The sequence below is a fragment of the Ipomoea nil genome, unplaced genomic scaffold, assembly GCF_001879475.1.
Source record: "Ipomoea nil cultivar Tokyo-kokei standard unplaced genomic scaffold, Asagao_1.1 scaffold0298, whole genome shotgun sequence".
Taxonomy (NCBI): Eukaryota; Viridiplantae; Streptophyta; class Magnoliopsida; order Solanales; family Convolvulaceae; genus Ipomoea; species Ipomoea nil.
The window spans coordinates 703,189-722,652 of NW_017616726.1; the positions used below are offsets into that span (position 1 = coordinate 703,189).

The following is a 19,464-nucleotide window of genomic DNA, read 5'->3' on the forward strand; positions in this document are numbered from 1 at the left end:
CTATATTTTTTGATCTTCCATATTGGAAGACACTAGATGTGAGACATAGTATTGATGTGATGCATGTGGAGAAAAATGTATGTGATAGTCTTGTTGGAACTCTTTTAGACATTAAAGGTAAGACTAAAGATGGACTCAATGCTAGATTGGATTTGGTTGAAATGTGTATACGACCTACATTAGCTCCACGTTGCGGGGATAAGAGAACATATTTGCCTCCAGCTGCTCATACTTTATCAAGAAAGGAGAAAATAAGTTTTTGTGAGTGTTTACGTGGAGTAAAGGTACCACAATGGTATTCATCAAATATCAGTAAACTTGTTAATATGCAAGATTTAAAGTTGGTGGGGTTGAAGTCTCATGATTGTCATGTCTTAATGCAACAACTATTGCCAGTGGCTGTTAGAGGCATATTACCTAAAAAGTTGAGATATACCATCATAAGACTTTGTTTCTTTTTCAATGCAATATGTGGGAAAGTTGTTGATCCAAACAAATTAGATGAATTGCAAAATGACATTATTGTTACACTGTGTCAGCTAGAGATGCACTTTCCACCTTCATTTTTTGATATCATGGTTCATTTGCTTGTGCATTTGGTGAGAGAGATCAAACATTGTGGTCCAGCTTATTTGAGGTGGATGTACCCATTTGAACGGTACATGAAAGTATTAAAAGGTTATGTTAGGAACCGATATAGGCCGGAAGCATCTATAGTTGAAAGCTATGTTGCAAAGGAGGTTACTGAGTTTTGTACAGAATATTTGGCAGGGGTAGAGGCTATTGGTGTTTCTACTAATCGACATGAAGGAAGAATTGCTGGAAAGGGTACTCGAGGAGTCAAAGTGAAGACTATGCCTCGTGAAGATGTTGAGGAGGCACACTTGTACATCTTGCATAATACAAGTGAAGTCGAGCCGTATTTAGATGAACACAAGGCATTGATTAGAGAGCAAAATCCAAGAAGGACAGACATGTGGATTGTGGGCGAACATAATCGAACTTTTATTCGTTGGTTCAAAAATAAAGTTATTGAAGAGAATAATATGTCTGAAACTGTTTCATGGTTAGCACATGGTCCTGGTTTGGATGTCCTATGCTATAATGGATATGACATTAATGGGTTTTCTTTTTATACAAAAGCTCAAGATGAAAAGAGCACTATGCAAAACAGTGGAGTTACTTTGGTTGCAAATTCCATGCATTTCAGTAGTTCGAAAGATACAAATCCTGTGTTCGCAGAGTTGTCATATTATGGTGTGATTGAAGAAATATGGGAAGTTGATTATGTTTTGTTTAGGGTGCCGGTGTTTCGATGTAGATGGGTAGATAATAAACATGGTGTAAAAGTTGATGAGTTGGGATTTACACTTGTTGATTTTAATCGTGAAGGGCACAAAAATGAGCAGTTCATAATGGCATCCCAAGCAAAACAAGTCTTTTATATTAGTGATCCTTGTGACAAAAAATGGTCAATTGTTCTTCATGGAAAGAGACAAATTACTAGAGATGAGAATGAAGATGTTAGTTTTGATATTGAGGAAATACCACCATTTTCTTCAAGTTTATTGCCCACTATTATTGATAATGAGATAGATGAAGTACATGCATCACGAGATGATCATCATGAAGGGATATGGGAGAATTGATTATTACATGTAATGCCCGCTATTTATTTTGTTTTTTAGTTTTCTTATTGTAGTACTTTTATATATTCTAATAATTTTTATTTCTAAACAGGCGTATGGATTCAGCAAATGGTGATGGTACTACAGAGGATGGTACTGCACAAGATACTCATACTACTCAAAGTAGTAATACTACTTCTAAGACGAGGGGCGCCACTCGTATGCAAAAACTCATTCTGCAGCGTTCTACTGAAGGGAAACACCACATTGAGCTTGATGGATTGGAGCCTGTCTACGGGCCAGAAGGCAGTGCATTTAAAAGTTATGTTGCATTAGTGGGACGAATACATACTCCTATCACCATAGATGAATGGCCGAATGTCCCAGAAAATATTAAGAGTACTATTTGGAAACAAATCCTGGTAACTTTTAATTTTGTAAGATTTTGATTTATTCATAAAGTTTCTATAATTACATTTCTAACTAATAAATAATTTTGTTTTGCAGAATACTTATGATATTCCCGAAACAACTGATATGAGGAGAGTATGGTTAAGATATGTGGGTGATCGGTGGAAAGATTTTAAAGCGAAATTGGTGAGCAAGTATATATACGGTAGTTTTGCAGGTATGAGCCCATGTATAAAATACAACTTCATTGAACAAGAGACATGGGATGAGTTTGTAAAGTCGCATACAGGTTCAGCATATGAGGTATCGTTATTATTCTATCAATATTTCCAACATAAACTCTATCATTATTATGAGGGACATGTAAAGAGTTTGATTAATATTTTGTATTTATATAGGCAAAAAGAAAAAAATATCAAGACATACAAGCTAAGAATATTCATCCACATCTTTTAGCTTGAGGAGGTTATAAAAGGTTGGAGAAGATGATGATGGATGAGAAGTTGAAAGAAAAACAAGCGTTGGCTGATGCAGATCCGACGTATACAATGAGTCCTCCAAGTCCTCCACGTAGAGCCGAAAAGTGGAAGAAAGCAAGAATTGACAAGTCAGGAAATTATCGCACTGAATCAACAAGATTGGTGGCGGAAAAAATTGTAAGTAAATATGTTGTCATTTACTAAAGTAATAGTAATTATTATTGAATAATTTTTATATATGTTAGGATGCTCTTGAGATCCAAATTTCTCAAGGAGAATTTGTTGAGAAAGGAAGACAAGATTCATTGACTGTTGCATTAGGTACTGATGAGCATTCTGGACGTGTTAGAGCCATGGGAAGAGGACATGGCTTCAAAAGTGTATTTGGCCATGCAAAACGTCGCGAAAAGCCTCCTGAAGATGTTCAACAAATGGTTGATGATGCTGTTGCAGTAGCGTTAGAGAAACAAAAGCAGCAAAATATTTCTGAACGGGAGGAATTTGGTCAACGATTAACTGAGCAATTTGAGGCAAAAATAGCTAGTATGATGTTGAAATTTAGTGCTATGCAGACTCCTTTACAAGCAAAGCAGGTGGATGACGTATGTGTGGATGTTGTGTCACTACCTCCAAGTGACAAAGCTAGTTCCCCAGACCCTTTTAGTAATTTACCGGCTGTAAGTATTCGTTTAAAGTTATCTTATTATTATTTATCAATAAAATGTTATATGATTTTTAATTAAAAATTATTGTAGTTAGGGGCACGATGTCAACTGTTCTTAGAAGATCCAATTAGACGTCCAGTAGCATATGGGATAGCTTACAGTGGTGGACAGGTTCATGGGGTTGTACTGGATATAAATCATGTGAAGGTGAGCGTAAATGAAGTTAGTGATCCAAGTGCACATGTACCAATCCCCACCAGTGAGGTTCAGCTTGTAGGTGATGCAATTCAACACTTTATTGCTTGGCCAAAGAAGCTGGTAGAGTTATGTACTAAAGTTGATGTGGTATGTATACTGAAAATATTTCTATTTTAAAATAGTAAGTAATTTACTTTTTAAAATAATAATTCTTACTTGTATTCTAATTCACAGTCAAAAGAAAAGACTAAATTGACTTTTCATTCGGGTGTGCAATCCGTTCATCAACAATTCACTATACCTGATGATGATTCTTTGACTGATGGATGCAAAAAGGCCTTTTCAATAGCTCGCCATTTTGAACACCCTCTTGTGGTCCATGTGGCTCGTGGTATTATGGGCAACATTGACTATGACTTGCACCTTCTAAGTGATGAGATAATGCGTTTCTTAAATATGGAGACCATCGATGTTTCTCTAATTCAGTTCTTTATGAGGTAATAAGTTCTTTAGTATTATTTATTCATAATAGTTTTATATTTATATAGTTGGTAATCTATATATAATTGGTTGTGTTTGTGAATAGGGGTATTTACATTAGTTTTGAGTTGGCATCAAAAGACACGTATGGCTTCCTAGATCCATATTGGATTCAACCACAAATGAATAATATGGAAGACAGGAAATCATATATAAATGCCACCATGCAGTCGGGGAAGAAATTGGTATACTTAGCCCCATATGTTCTCAAGTAAGTATTAATTACGTTTTAAATAAAAGTACTTATATATTATATTCACTTAAAACTAATAAATTATTTATTTGTAGTGAGCATTGGATGTTGATGGCGATTTGTCCTCAACTAAATGAAATTTTTTGGTTTGATTCACTTGGTCATGGGCCGCGTGAAGACATTAAACATATAATGGAAACGTATGTAAATTTATATAATTAATTAATAGTTATCATTAAACTAGTGATGCCAAGTATTTATATATATTCTATGTCTTATATTAATAGGTGTATGACTGCAACAAACATGATGAGTGGAAAGAAACAAAATCGTTCACCAAAATGGACTATATGTTCGGTAAGTACTTCATTCACTTTGTAAAACATGCAAACTTATTGTTTTTTTTTATTAATTTATTTTATTTTTATTGTAATTCAATGTAGTGTGCTATACAAAAGGGAACCACCGAATGTGGTTATTATGTGATGAAGTTCATGTTGGAAATTGTTTCCAACAATCTAAGCAAAGGAATGGATAAGGCAAGTAATTTCTTAATATATCTTTTGGCTTCAAATGTTTAAAAATACTTTCTTATTTATTAATTTTATTTCTTTTGAACTTTGTAGGCTTTGGAAAGACAAGGAAGATTGCCCTACAACAAAAAACAGATTGATGAAGTTAGAGACAAATGGTCTAAGCTTCTTATTGATGAATGGGTTAATAAAACGCTTCTTAGTTGATACTTTACGTTTAAAATTAGTTTATGTTTATTGGCTTAATGTTTAGTAGCTTTGTTGAATTGTGGTACTTATATTAGTTTTATGTTTAGTAGCTTGAATTAGCTTAATGAATTGTGTTCTTTATATTAGTTTCATGTTTAATAGTTTGATACTTTACGTTTAAAATTAGTTTATGTTTATTGGCTTAATGTTTAGTAGTTTTGTTGAATTGTGGTACTTATATTAGTTTTATGTTTAGTAGCTTGAATTAGTTTAATAAATTAGTTGATGTTGAATGCTGAATGTTAAATTGCTAGCTGCGCAGGGTTTGAAAATTGATACAGGTGGGGTAGAAAACATAAAACGCATATAAATAAAAAAAAAAAAAAAAAAAAAAAAAAAAAAAAGAACATAAGGCGTCGGTTTATACCTAAAAATCGACGTCGTAGGTTAATTATTATTTTTTTAAAAAATAATAAATATATACGGCTTCGGATTTTAGGTAAAAGCCGAAGCCGTATATATTTATTATTTTTTAAATATATAAATAAATAAATAAATAAATAAATATATATATATATATATATATATATATATATATATATATATATATACGGCGTCGGTTTTTACCCAAAAATCGACGCCGTAGGATAATTATTTTTTATTTTTTAAAAATAATAAATATATACGGCTTCGGCGTTTACCTAAAAACCGACGTCCTATGTAAATTATTTAAAATATATATATATATATATATATATATATATATATATATATATATATATATATATATATATATATATATATATATATATATATATATATATATATACGGCTTCGGCTTTTAGGTAAAAGCCAAAGCCGTATATTACATACGACATCGGTTGTTCAACTGACATCGTATGATTTACTTACGACGTCTCTTAAGACGACGTCGAAAGATAACCGACGTTAAATGGGGTATTTTAACCGACGTTAAAATCGTTTTCTGTAGTAGTGTTTATACGTGGCTCTAACTGCTAAGCTAGTTAGCTTATTTTAAATCTCCCGCCCAACTTATCATATATAATATAATCTATTGTTTTTAATTTTATTTACATAAGAGCAAATCAAATTTATTTGGAGCTTAATCGTATTAATTTGTTTTGGACGGTTTCAGTATGCACATAGAGGATGTGTCCAAAGCTGGTGCAATCAGAAAGGTGACACCGTGTGTGAGATTTGCAACCAGGTAACTAAGCTCTGGTTTTTCTTTTTTTTGATTTAATCATGAGATATCTTAAATAGACCCTAACTATATATAGGAGGTACTTTAAATCTGAATTTATGTATCATTGTAAATCTAATGGAGATTATTGTTAACACATTCTATTAATTACATGAAGCCCAAACAATATCATGTTTAAATCTTTCTCATTCTTTTATTTATTTTAATTTTTACTTGATTTTCTTTCATTGTACTGTAGTCTTTCCAGCCTGATTATACAGCCCCTCCTTCCCCTGTTCGTCGATATGGGAGCCTTCCTAGCCTATTAAGGTGAACAATTAGGTTTCCTACTTTACATCTTCAGCATATATATATATATATATATATATATATATATATATATATATATGCCAAGCTTCTTTAATATAATATATATTGTATACTCGTATTTATGCATTTAATTTGTTGTCTATATCTATCAGAGGAGGTACAATAGTTTCAAGGAGACACTCGAGTAATCGGCCAAAGCTGACTTAGTGACTTAGTTTGGGATCATTATATATTGTTTTCTATATTTCAATCTTAAGATGACTTAGTTTGGTCAATTTTGTTTTAAATTTGATCAATTCCTTGTATTCCTAGCTACTTGGCTACAAATTTCTTAAATTTAATTTTCTTAAAAAACCATGCATGTCATCCTAGCTTGTTTATGCATGATTTGAATGGCAATTTATATCCTGCATAACGGCGCGCGTTGCATTGTGCGCTTAGATACAAAACGACGTCATTTCAATTTTTTTTTTTTTTTTGAAATTTTCCGCCCCAGTGTTTGGCAGTTAATTTTTCTTTGAAAAGAAAACCTATGTTCAAAAATGTACATAATGTTATACTAGAATACACATAATTGTATACATGAATGTACATAATTATATATCAAAATATACATACTCTTTTTTAAAAGATAATATCACATAATCTAACATAATACATAATAAACATAAACTTTTAACATAATACACATCAACTGGTAACATAATACACAAAAATTTCTTGATTGGGATGTACATAATTGTATAAAAAGAATGTACATAATTATATAAAAAATGTACATAATTGTATGAACAAATATACATAATCACAGCAACTTCCTACCGCGCCTCCCAAAATGACGTCGTTTTGGGAGGCGCGCGGTGCACAGTGCTACACGCTCCGTGGTGTAGGGTATAACGATTGTACCAGAGTGAGATGGTCATTGACTCATTGCGCGTCACACGCGCACACACACACACATGCATATATATATATATATATATATATATATATATATATATATATATATATATATATATATATATATATATATATATATATATATAGGGACGCACTCAGGTGCGAATAAGTGCCCAGGAAGGAAATGCGAACGAATCAGCGTGTGACACGTGTCCAGATCTAATAACTTAAAAAAAAAAACGCTGTGGCATTTTCGTAAATAATTGAACATCGAAGTGCAAGTAAAATCTCTTATAAGTGCACCTATTTTCACCTATAAGTGCATGTAATTTTGCCTTGTTAGCATTCACTTTCCGCAACCATTCATGCACCTGGGTGTGCTTATAACTATGTGTGCAACTATTTATAACAATAGGTGCAACTACTTATAACTATATGTGCACCTACTTTCACCTATAAGTGCATGTAATTTTGTCTTGTTAACATTCATTGATCTGAGTTCAGCAGGTAGTACTACTCCTGAAAACCACTCGCAAACATTCATACACCTAGATGCAACTACTTATACCTATTTGTGCAACTACTTAGAACTATAGGTGCAACTACTTAGAACTATAAGTGCAACTAAGTATTGATGCTCAGTGTAAATTTTTACTTGCACCTATAATACATTTTACATGCACTTGTAATACATTTTACTTGCACTTTGATGTTTAATTATTTACGAAAATGCCACCGCGTTTTTTTAAAAAGTCAGTGTTTCTCATCCATTAGATCTGGACACGTGGACGAACAGAATCCATTCCTATTTCGCGCCTGGGCGAGCCGTTCGCACCCGAGTGCAACTCTCTCTCTCTCTCTCTCTCTATATATATATATATATATATATATATATATATATATATATATATATATATATATATATATATATATATATATTTGCATGTAGCATTGTCCAATGTTGCTTTGTCCTCCCTAAACATATCAATCCATGCCTTAGAGACTATAATACCATCGAGCTTCTCTTCTCTTCTGTGTAATCCAAGGTTTCTCTAGACTTAATTAGTCCAAGTATATCAACTTGCAACTTATCACCGTCTCCCAACAAAATTTGATATTTTATTATGGATAAATAATTTAAATATTATTATTAATTTCTAAAAAAATTTAATAAGAAAATAAGGCGTATGTATTGAAATTCATTAAGTGGATTTTAATAAAATTCACCCGTTGTAGGTCAAGAGTAGGGATAAGTGGAGGAAGTATAAAGGTGAGTTGGGTGGTGAACGTAGTCATCCCAGACTCACCCCGAATACATTATCATTTTATATATAGATGAACATAATTATACATATCATTTCTAGAAATTAAAATGTACCTAACTTGCACAAATGACCCAATACTTTGATTATTAAGTTTCTTAATTAAAAATGAACTTATAATAAATTAAAAATAAACATATAGTATACTAAAAAAAATAAATTGAAACCTATATTAGGTTCATCTTACAATGATTGCATAATTATACCTACCACTTGCGATAAAAGAGGTGTAATAATAAATGAAATTAAATAATTTTCTTTATAGGATGATTACATTTTTAGTCGTTAAATTGATTATTATCTTGAATTGTAACTCCTTTTTTTTTTTTAAATGGGGTCCTTCTAACTTTCAATTGGCCCATCTGGCCTCACAATCCAAGGCGAATTGTATTGTGAACTATGGTTCATATTTGGGTAAATTATATCATTCATCAGGGCGCACAATTCATTGTACGCCCTGGTCAAAACGATGTCGTTTCTCGTTTCTACCGTTAACTTCTAAAAATAAAAATAAAAAAATAATAATAATTCTCTGTTTCAGATGTACAGAATTGTATATTAGAATACACATAAACTCCTAACATAATACACATAGTCTAACATAATACATAATACACCTAAACTCTTAACATTATACACCTAAACCCAATTGTTTTTAAAAAAAAAAACTGTAATGGGATTGGACGGATGGAACGGTGTCCATCGCGTCAACTCCCCACATAACTTATAAAAACGACGTCGTTTCTGGCCAGGGCGCACAATGCATTATGCACTCTGGTGCACGATATAACGATTATCACATTTGTGGATCATGAATAAATGTACATTTTTAATATATTAAATATAAATTATTTGTATACTTAAGGTTCATTATTTTGTAGTATAACAAATAATGTACATTTAAAAGAATAAACTTTTAGTGTATTAAAAATATGATTAATATTTGATGCACCGTCGGTGTATAGATGCTATACACCGGCGGTTAATGAGAAGATGTCACATTATTAAATAAAAAAGTCAATATTGATTAGGTCCTTTTTTGTAATATTTAAGATTGGTATTTTATTAGGAATGTCTTTATTTCTAACTAACAAAATATATGTATTCTTCTAAACATATTTATTACTTAATTATTATCTATTTAATTTCTATTGCATTTTTAATTATTAAATACATTATTAATTAAATTGACAAATGGTGCATTTTTTTTTTTATTTTTTTGATACCAATGATATATCAATTCAAAATTGAGTCCAAAACAACAAGTTAAAATGGTCCATTTTGGTTTACAGGAATATAATGTCGAAACGATTGATTATTCTGACATCAAAACATTCTCGGTATCTAATCTACAATGTCCATTCACCCTCTCACTAAAAGCGGGATAACTAATACCATCATCGTCTTGGGCATTTTAAGCTCGAGAGTAGTATATAGACCTGATCTTGTGGTATGTAAAACTTAATGGTGCACAGTTGCCCAACAACAACCCCCATCGTATGCACTGCAGAATCTTTAGTCGCATTTAATGTTCTTGTAAGAGTTAATTCCACTTTTGGTCCTACATTTATTGGGCATTGGACACATTTTGACCGGTTTAATTAATTTAGCCACATTGAACCCAGACTTTTCAAAAGGTGGACAATTTAGGTTCATCGTTACATCTGCTGTTAGAGTGCCGTGAAGTATGAGGGCAATTACGTCCTTTCAATTGCTATTCATCCACAGCCTTCATTTGTTGTAGCTTTCAACACCATTTCTGGAGAGATTGAAATCATCAACAGATCAAGCTCTAAGGTTTGTATTGCTATTTCATAATCATGCTCCATCACTCTGAAACATCCACGCCCAAATCTGTATCCCCATCTCTCCCCCTTCCCTGTTTATCATCTTCTTCCCTCTTCCTAGCTGCTCCACCCAGACAATGCATGTGGGTTTCGTTTATTAGAGCCAAAAGAACCCCAAAAATGAAGCTTTAAAAATCCCCAATTTAATCAAAGTTCAAATTACTAGTTACATGTTACAGACAAGATTTGCATATAATTTCCCTCGATTACTTGCCTACAAATTTAATCAAAGTTCAAATTATAATGGCTGCTAGCTTCCATCTCTCGAACCACGATTGACCGTATGCAACACCATAGAGTAGCCTCAGATCCATCGAATGTTTTTTAGACAGATCCTCAATAGAAATGTTTCTGGAACCCAAGAACACTGTGAATAATTTGATAGATAACTCAAGGAAGTTTTTTTCATACCGAGCTTGAAGATTAGAGTTCCCATATCCCCATTAACCCTATAACTAGAATAAACAAAATACAATAAAGCTAAAACCTCAATTCCCCAAAACCAATTTCAGCAATCAACAATGGTGTATGGACTGGGCCTTACCGGCATATCGGCAGTAGTTGCAAACTTGGTGGGACGAGCGATCGACAGTCTCTTCAGCAAACCCCTGCTTTCATGGACCAGAAATGTAATCCAGATGGGCATTCTTTCAATTTCGTAGTCCTCAAGCTCGGCACATTCTTGAAGGAAGAATCAGATGTTGTCGACAAATGGGCCGGTGGGGAAAATGGGGTACCCCGCCTCTGCAAAACTGTGGAGGCCGAAGAACTTCGGAGTTTTCTTCCTCTTCTTCAAAGCTTCAAGAATCGGTGATGACATTTTTCCAGCTTCCAATTATGTGATTCAAGACGATCGTAATTCGTAAAATCTTTGCATGTAGAAAGAAGAAGACGAATCGTAAATGGGTATTTCCCTCAGGCATTTAATGTTCTTGTAAATCCTCCGCACAAACAAATTAGATCCCAGGTACCCAACCACACTACAGAGTATCCCCAAACCGAGCCAGAACATCAAAGTGTATCCAAAATAAAAGCTGATTGGTGGTGTTGTTTTATTTATTTAGTACAACATTTAAAATAATACTACGTATCAAAAATATCAATTTTAATCTAGATCAAAATATACGTTCATAATGTTTATAGATTAAAATTGATATTTTTTATCTAGATTAAGAAAAACGTTCATAATGTCCATAGATTAAGAAATACGTTCATAATGTTCATTGATTAATAAAAATTAAAATAGTTGTACAAGTGTTTTATTTCCAAATGGTTTAGTAATTAAATAAAATTTAAAAAAATAATTACAAGGCGTCAATGTAGTAGGGTGATTAATGTTTGGGAACAATATATACTTCATTAGTTCATTCACAGTATGTGTGATTAATATATATTTAATATAAAATAATCATCATTTGTCAATTTTTTTTTGAAAGTCAATCTGGCGATTGTATTAATGAATCAAAACCGCAATAGCGTCACGGGGGATAGAATCCCAGTACATAGCTTGATCCTGTGAAAATGCTAAAGAAGCTAAAGTATGCGCATGTAAATTAACCTGTCTAGAGACATAATTTAAAGAAATACGACTAAATAAAGACATAAGTGTTCTGCATTGATCAACTGTGACCCCAACATACGAATGAATTGGTGTGTCATGGTGCCGCATAGTTATAGTCAATACCATGCAATCCGTGAGTAGACTTACTGATGTATAGTTCCGTTCAAGCAGCCAAAACAGTGCATCCTTATATGCCTGTGCCTCCGCCATAAGTGGTGAGAAACAAACAGGTAATTTGCCATTTTTTGCTGCCACAAAAGAGCCGTCCGGTGCAACAAGTAGTATACCGTACGTAGCCTCGCCCGTGTCGTGACGGAAGCCTGCGTCCACGTAGCACCGTGGGCTGCCGCCACCCGGCTCGGTGGATGGTGCCAAAGCCGTAGCCGGTTGTGTGTGACCGTATTGGGCAGCAGCGTATGCCTGCAACGTTGCGGCTGCCATCCTGCCAACCTCGGCAGGCCGCATCATAGACCCCTTCCAAACAGCTGAGTTGCGGATCCTCCAAATATGGTATAACACCGCTACCATCAACCGGGTTTGCTCCTCCGTCAAGACCGCCAAAGCCCCTTTTAGCCATGTTGTAAAAGACTCTGCAATAATATTAGTTATAGGCAATTGTGTTATATTCCAAACAAGTGTAGAATATTCACAGAGCACTAAAGCATGTAACACATCTTCATGATCTAAAGCACACATTGGGCATATTGGATCCACCTCCACCCTCTTAATAATCAAGTTAGTGGTTGTGGGTAAAATATCACAAATGGCTCTCCATAAAAAAAGTCTTCCACTTAGGAGGGACTTTTAATTTCCACATTGAAATCCATTTATCAACACAGCTGGATTATTCTCATAGTCCCAACAATTTGCCTATAGGCATTCTTCACAGTATATGTTCCTTTTGGGTCACCCATCCAATACCATGAGTCCTCATAGTCAGGACTAACAGGGATCATACTTATCTGGTTCACATCATCAGGAAAAATTAGGTTAGATAAAATATGTGGATCCCATGTGTGTTTGTAAATCAATCAAACCTGCAACACGTGCCTCTCTCAACTCTTCTGGCATCTCTGTTTGGATTAAAGGGCTTGGATTATCTAGTAGCCACGGGTGTCCCCATATTAAAGTTGTCTGTCCATTTCCAATTCTCCTACGCACCCCAGAGACTACCATTGCATGTGCTGCCATAATACTCCTCCAGCAATAACTTGGGCAATTTCCAATAGTTGCATCAGTAAAACTGGTTGTAGGGTAATACCTTTCTTTATAAATTTCCTAACATAGCAAGATTAAAAGCCCTAAGCTCCTTAAAACCCATACCACCATACTTCTTTGGGACGCACAACCTGTCCCAGGTCTTCCAATGTATTCCCCTTTCCCTTCCATTCCCCCACCAGTATTTATTCATAGTTCGTTCAATTGACTAACATACTGCCTCAGGTAACAAAATTCGCTCATTGAGAAGGTAGGCATAGATTGCGCTACGATTTTCAATAACACCTCTTTACCAGCCTGAGATAGCAACTTTTTACTCCACGAACCAATCCGCTGCCTGATCTTCTCCTCCACATAAGAAAAAACAGCCCTCTTATTCCTTCCCACAAAGGAAGGTAGGCCTAAGTATTTCCCAAAATTGGCTGCTTGTTCAGCTCTAAGGCAGTTTGCTACTTGCGCCCTGTTACCCTCATGGGTGTTCCTGCTAAAACTGATACTGGATTTATTATAATTCACCACCTGCCCTGATAATTTTTCATACCTTGCTAGGCATTGCTTAATAACCCCAGCCTCTTGAACATTCGCTTTAAAAAATAGGAGACTGTCATCTGCAAAAAACAGATGTGATACAGGTGGCGCCCCCTACCTACTCTTCACCCATGTATTGATCCTGCCATTTGTTCATACTGCAATATCATCGAGAGAGCCTCTGCACAAATAATAAACAAATATGGAGAAAGATGATCACCCTACTTGAGGCCCCTGGTGGGTTTCACGCGTCCCCTTGCTACACCATTGACCATTACAGTATAATCAACAGTCGTTACACACAGCCAGTTTCAATGCACTCCAACCCACTACACCACACTATTTTCTGTTTAAATAATGCCCTACCTCAGCCGTCACCAAGATGTTATTATTTGTCAATTTAACTAATAATGTATCTAATAATTAAAAATGCAATGAAAATAGATAGATAATAATTAAATAATAAATATGATTAGGAAAGTAGATATATTTTATTAGTTAGAAACAAAGAGTTTCCAAATAAAATACAAGTCTTAAATATTGCAAAAAAGGACTCAACTAATATTGACTTTTTATTTAATGATGTGGCATTTTCTCCTTCACCGACGGTGTATAACATCTATACATCGACGGTGTATCAAATATTAATCCTTAAAAATATACTTCCAGTATAATAAAAATGGTCCTTATATTCGTGATTCATCTTACAAGATGAACCATAACCCATTCTATAATAATTGACAATGTAATCAAATTGACAATTTGAGCAAAAATTTAACAAATCATATTTGTTTCCATAAGAATCGAAGGACTAGCAGATTTTAAAATTGAAAGTAATTTAAAATAACTAAATAAGTGTGATTTTTCCTTCTTTAATTAAAGAAGATTACAAATTTTGATATAAATTTTGTTAATCTTTGACCCAAAATATTGGATATTGTTTATTGTTTTTCATCAGTACACCTAATTAAGGACATGGTGATCAAACAATCCTTGAACTTCAATATAAGTATAATAAAAATAAAATCGAATTGGATATCAAAAATAAAATAAAATAAAATCTTGTGACATTTACTAAAACACAAAATTAAAAAACATGTATATTAGCTTTTGAATTGTGAGTCTTGATTAAACACGTAATATTTTTTAGTGATAATATAATATTTTATGAAATCTTTTTTAAAAAGTATTACATTTTTACTAAGACAAATATTACGTCTCTCACATAACACAATTTCATAAGAATTTTATGATTTTAAAAACTTTTTATGGTATTATTTAACATTATAATATAATTTCCGTTCAAGAAAATTGAAACTATATATAAATACACATAGTTATAGCTACCACTTCATTCACTTCTGAGAAATTAAAAGAGGTATAATAATACATGTAATCAAAGAATTTCCTTTATGGGATAGTCTCATTTTTAATTTTCAAATCTTTTATTTTTTATATTTAAATGTAATTTCTTAAGTTTTAAGTAAATAATGTTACATGTAACAGGTGACGGATTGAATTTATTACAGAGTATATTTTAATAATTTGGACACATTTGAAGGAGTTGGGGTGGTCAATTGTTGGAATAAACTGTAACCTACACGAAGTAACTGTGTATATATATACCTGATGGATTCTTTTTATTCGTTCCACAACAGCGATTTCTCTGAAGAAGAGAAGGGAGTCCTGGTAAGTCTTAATTAGTTTCCAGTTCTTCTGTGTATATTCTAATAAATTCCTATTCTCCATTGAATTCATTCTAAAGATCATTCATTGGCCCCTGACTGGGTCTGCTTTCTCCAAGGAATCGAAAACTGCAGATATGTCTTCAAGCAAGATGGTAGAGTGCAGGATATGCCATGATGAAGATTTGGATTCAAGTATGGAGACTCCATGCTCTTGCCGTGGTACGTTGAAGGTTTGTGGGCTTCTTTTCATTTTTTTTCACCCGACTCCATACTCTATGAACTTTTCTTGAGCGTGTTTAATTTATTTTTCTCAACTGTTGGGCTGAGGTTACCACGGGCCAACTCTAACACCATGTGACTAGCCATGAATTATTGGACAGAGGCTGATAAAAGATCAAATCGGACACCCTGACTCTTAAAAATGTGTGGTGATATAAATTAATAAAGTTGTACATTCGCTATTAAAATTAAAATAGCTTTTGATCCTAACACCAACTTATCATAGTCTACTGTTTTATTGTATTCAAATAGGAGAAGATTTTGGACTACTACTTTATTTCTGAGTGCTTAATTAGCTCTCATAAGGATCTGGTTTTTCAAGTACCCATAAAATAATCAATTTATATATATATATATATATATATATATATATATATATGTGTGTGTGTGTGTGTGTGTGTGTGTGTGTGTATGTGTGTGTGTGTGTAAAATTTTGAATTCGATCATTCTTAATTAGCTTGTATTTGTTTTTGGCGGTTTTAGTACGCACATAGGGTATGTGTGCAAAGGTGGTGCAATGAGAAAGGTGACACTGTGTGTGAGATTTGCCATCAGGTAATTAAGTTCTGTTTTTGTTAGATAATGAGATGTCCCGATTAAGGCCTAATTATAACTTATAGAAAATACTTTGAGCATGTATTATACTTCGATTAATTTCCATTCACATTATAATTAAGCTCTTTTTTGCTTTTGTTCACGTATTCCGTTTGAATGTATCATTATAAATCTAAGGGAGATTATTGTTAACACTTTCTATTACTTGAAACCCAAACAATACCAGTTTTAAAGTTTTAACTCGAAGTAGATTGATGCTTAAATTTTTCTATTTTATTTATTTACTTGCTTTTATTTGTTTCACTGCAGCCTTTCAAGCCTGATTATACAGCACCTCCCCGTGTTCGTTGCTTAGGGAGCTTAAGGTGATCAATTAGGTTTCATACTTTTCTTTAATATACGTACTATTATATTCTATTTATTATGCATTTAATTTGGTGTTTATTATATCAGGAGAAGTAGCGTACTTACAAGGTTAGACGTGAGTAGATATCGTCCGTTTGCAGCATGGTTAAGAGAGCAGAATGGGAATGATTCATCAAATTCTTGAATATTAATGACGGTAAATTACCAGATACTATGTATGTAGAAAGTAATCAAAGTTGTATTGTGTAACACCCCAAGACATCAGAATGATTCATCAAATTCTTGAATATTTGCCTTGTATGAATAGGGGATAGATTTTACTAGAGGATTATGCTTGGAATTAATCAACTATTATCTCTTTTCTCTCAATTCCCTCTTTATTCTCTCTCTCGCCCACCCCTCTGCATTTCTTCTTCTTCCTTTCCCAGATTATGTTTTCTTCTTCTCCCTCTTGTAATACTGTTCTGCTCTTCCCTTTCTCCCCTACTTTGATCTAAGGTTCATTACAATTGGTATTAGAGCCCTATCTCCCTTCACCATGGAAGCTCAATTGAGTAAATTAGAAGCTCAGATGACTGAAGCAAGCATCAAAATTGATACGCGATTGCAGGCTACTAAAGATTTTGGTGGTGAGAATCATGGCTAATATGGAGTTTAGGATGTCCAGCTGGAGAGATGAGATACTGGAGGCGATCGGACTCAACACATCAGCTCCTCCGATTCCGGATGATGAATTAGGGATCTTCGCCGGAGATTAAGAAAGGGTGATCTTTGCTGGAGATTCAGAACCTGTGATCTTCGCCGGAAATTATGAAATAGTAGAGACAAACCCAGGTGTTGAGGTTCATTACAAGGACATGCATCATTGTCCATACAGAACAGACACTTCAACCACACAAATTATAATCAATGAGTTTCCTTCAAACTTAACACTAAGAGGCACTTTGTTCTTTGATGTTTGGGTTGATGAGAACTCATTCAGAAGGCGTTTCTTTACCACTGAACTACCACCCACAACTTCATCATTGTCAATCTATTGATACATTAAGTTATTAAGTTATTTGAGCCGGATAGAATACATTTTTTAGTGTACTGGAGATTGAAGATCACAATTCCCTAAATATTATTGTTCAAAATAATAGAATCAATCTTAATACATCCACTTAAAAACAAACATATTTGCATATTACAGAATACTTGAAACCTATTGTAAAATATGATACATATAAAAGAGGAAAAAGCTACAGAATACTTGAGCCCTTATAAGTCATCACTTTATTCTTCAATCCAGCACTATTCCTCAACATCAACCTAATAATAAAAGAAATTAGTTACAGATTAAAATAAGATTTTTAAAAAAGATTGAAACTGTTAATCTGTTATTACCCAATAAAATTGAGAATGATGATCATCAATGCCTAGCTGGAATACTTTCTGCAATATGTGGAAATTCAAGAGAACAATTATATTAGAAAACAGTTAATAAATAAATATAAAAGGAAACTAAAGCATGAATATAGCATTTTATACTGCAACATTAAAAAAAAAAAACATAAACTGCATAATCACCAACAATGAACGTGTAATCCTTACTTCACCTATAGAAACTAAAGTTAATAGAATGGAATGCTCCAAATTGAAAAGTCAAGCTCCAAATTGCTCTTCCTCACTCTTCTGTTTCAGTCTTGGTGATGGACTACTGAGTTTTGGGCTATATTTATAGGTGATTTAGGAGTGTTTGAGTACAACATGGAGTTGGGAGATTGAGTTAAGGATTTTTTATTTAAATCTTAATAATTCAGCCAGGCAGTTGAGTTTTAATGGGAGTTTGTAATTTAGTAAATTTAACAGAGAATTAACGGAGAATTATAAAACTAATAATGAAGAATATATAATTTTTAACGGGAAAAAGAATAATATAATATTGTTGAATAGAAATATGAATTTTAATATTGTTGTATCCTATGTAGAATTGTAGTACGAATGGGAAAGTATGAAAAATAATATATTCTATTAGAAATTGTATTACACTATTTTATAATATTAGAATATGAATTTTAATGTAGAATTGTAATACGAATAGAAAAGTATGTAATAATATATTCTATTAGGAATTGTATTACACTATTTTACAATAGTATAGGACTGTTTTGGGCGGGAAGTTAAAACCGATGATTTTATTTTTATATAGATAGTATAGATTATTATGTGGACCGTAGTTTACCCAGTTGTGTGGACCACGGTCCACACAATAATGATTTCTCTATTAACGATCAGTCTCATAACAGTATTCAAGTTTATATTACCTGTTGATTTGGATAGAAAAAAAAAAATTAAACTATATGTTCTAAAATAAATTGTCTTCTTTCATATATTTCATTTAAAAAAACAACTTACACAATATTTATTATGAAAAAAAAAAAGAGAAATGTATGATTAAATAAATACATTTAAGGCCATGTTTGATAAAGTTTATTTTCGAACTTATAGCTTTTTTTTTTTTTTTTGAAAGTTACTGGTCCTATTACATTGTAGTATCTGTTCATAACTTATAGCTTAAATATACATATTTTCGTAAAGATGGACTATTAGGCACTAAGCATTATATTGTACTTTCCTATTGTATATATCTTGTTCGGTCTAGACGACTAAAGTTATTCATAATTTAATTTTTTTTAATATTAAGTTGATCATTAATATATAAAATTTAAAAACTATACTAAAAGTATTATTAAATTAAAAAAAAAACTATACAAAAATAAGTAAAGTCCATCATCTAAGTGAACCTTTTGGATTTACAATTAAAAAATGCCTTAGTCTAGAAAAATAA

The 19,464-nt window shown here is 32.9% G+C and overlaps 2 long non-coding RNA genes across 2 annotated transcripts in view; both read left to right on the plus strand.

Annotated features, from left to right (window-relative positions):
* Window positions 1-19,464, plus strand: part of LOC109157020 — a 95,269-nt gene that overhangs the window by 58,305 nt on the left and 17,500 nt on the right. The window lies entirely within an intron of this gene.
* On the plus strand, window positions 3,126-3,399 carry LOC109157028. Its single transcript, XR_002050155.1, has 2 exons — window positions 3,126-3,195; window positions 3,274-3,399. It is a non-coding gene; the product is annotated as an uncharacterized LOC109157028 (long non-coding RNA).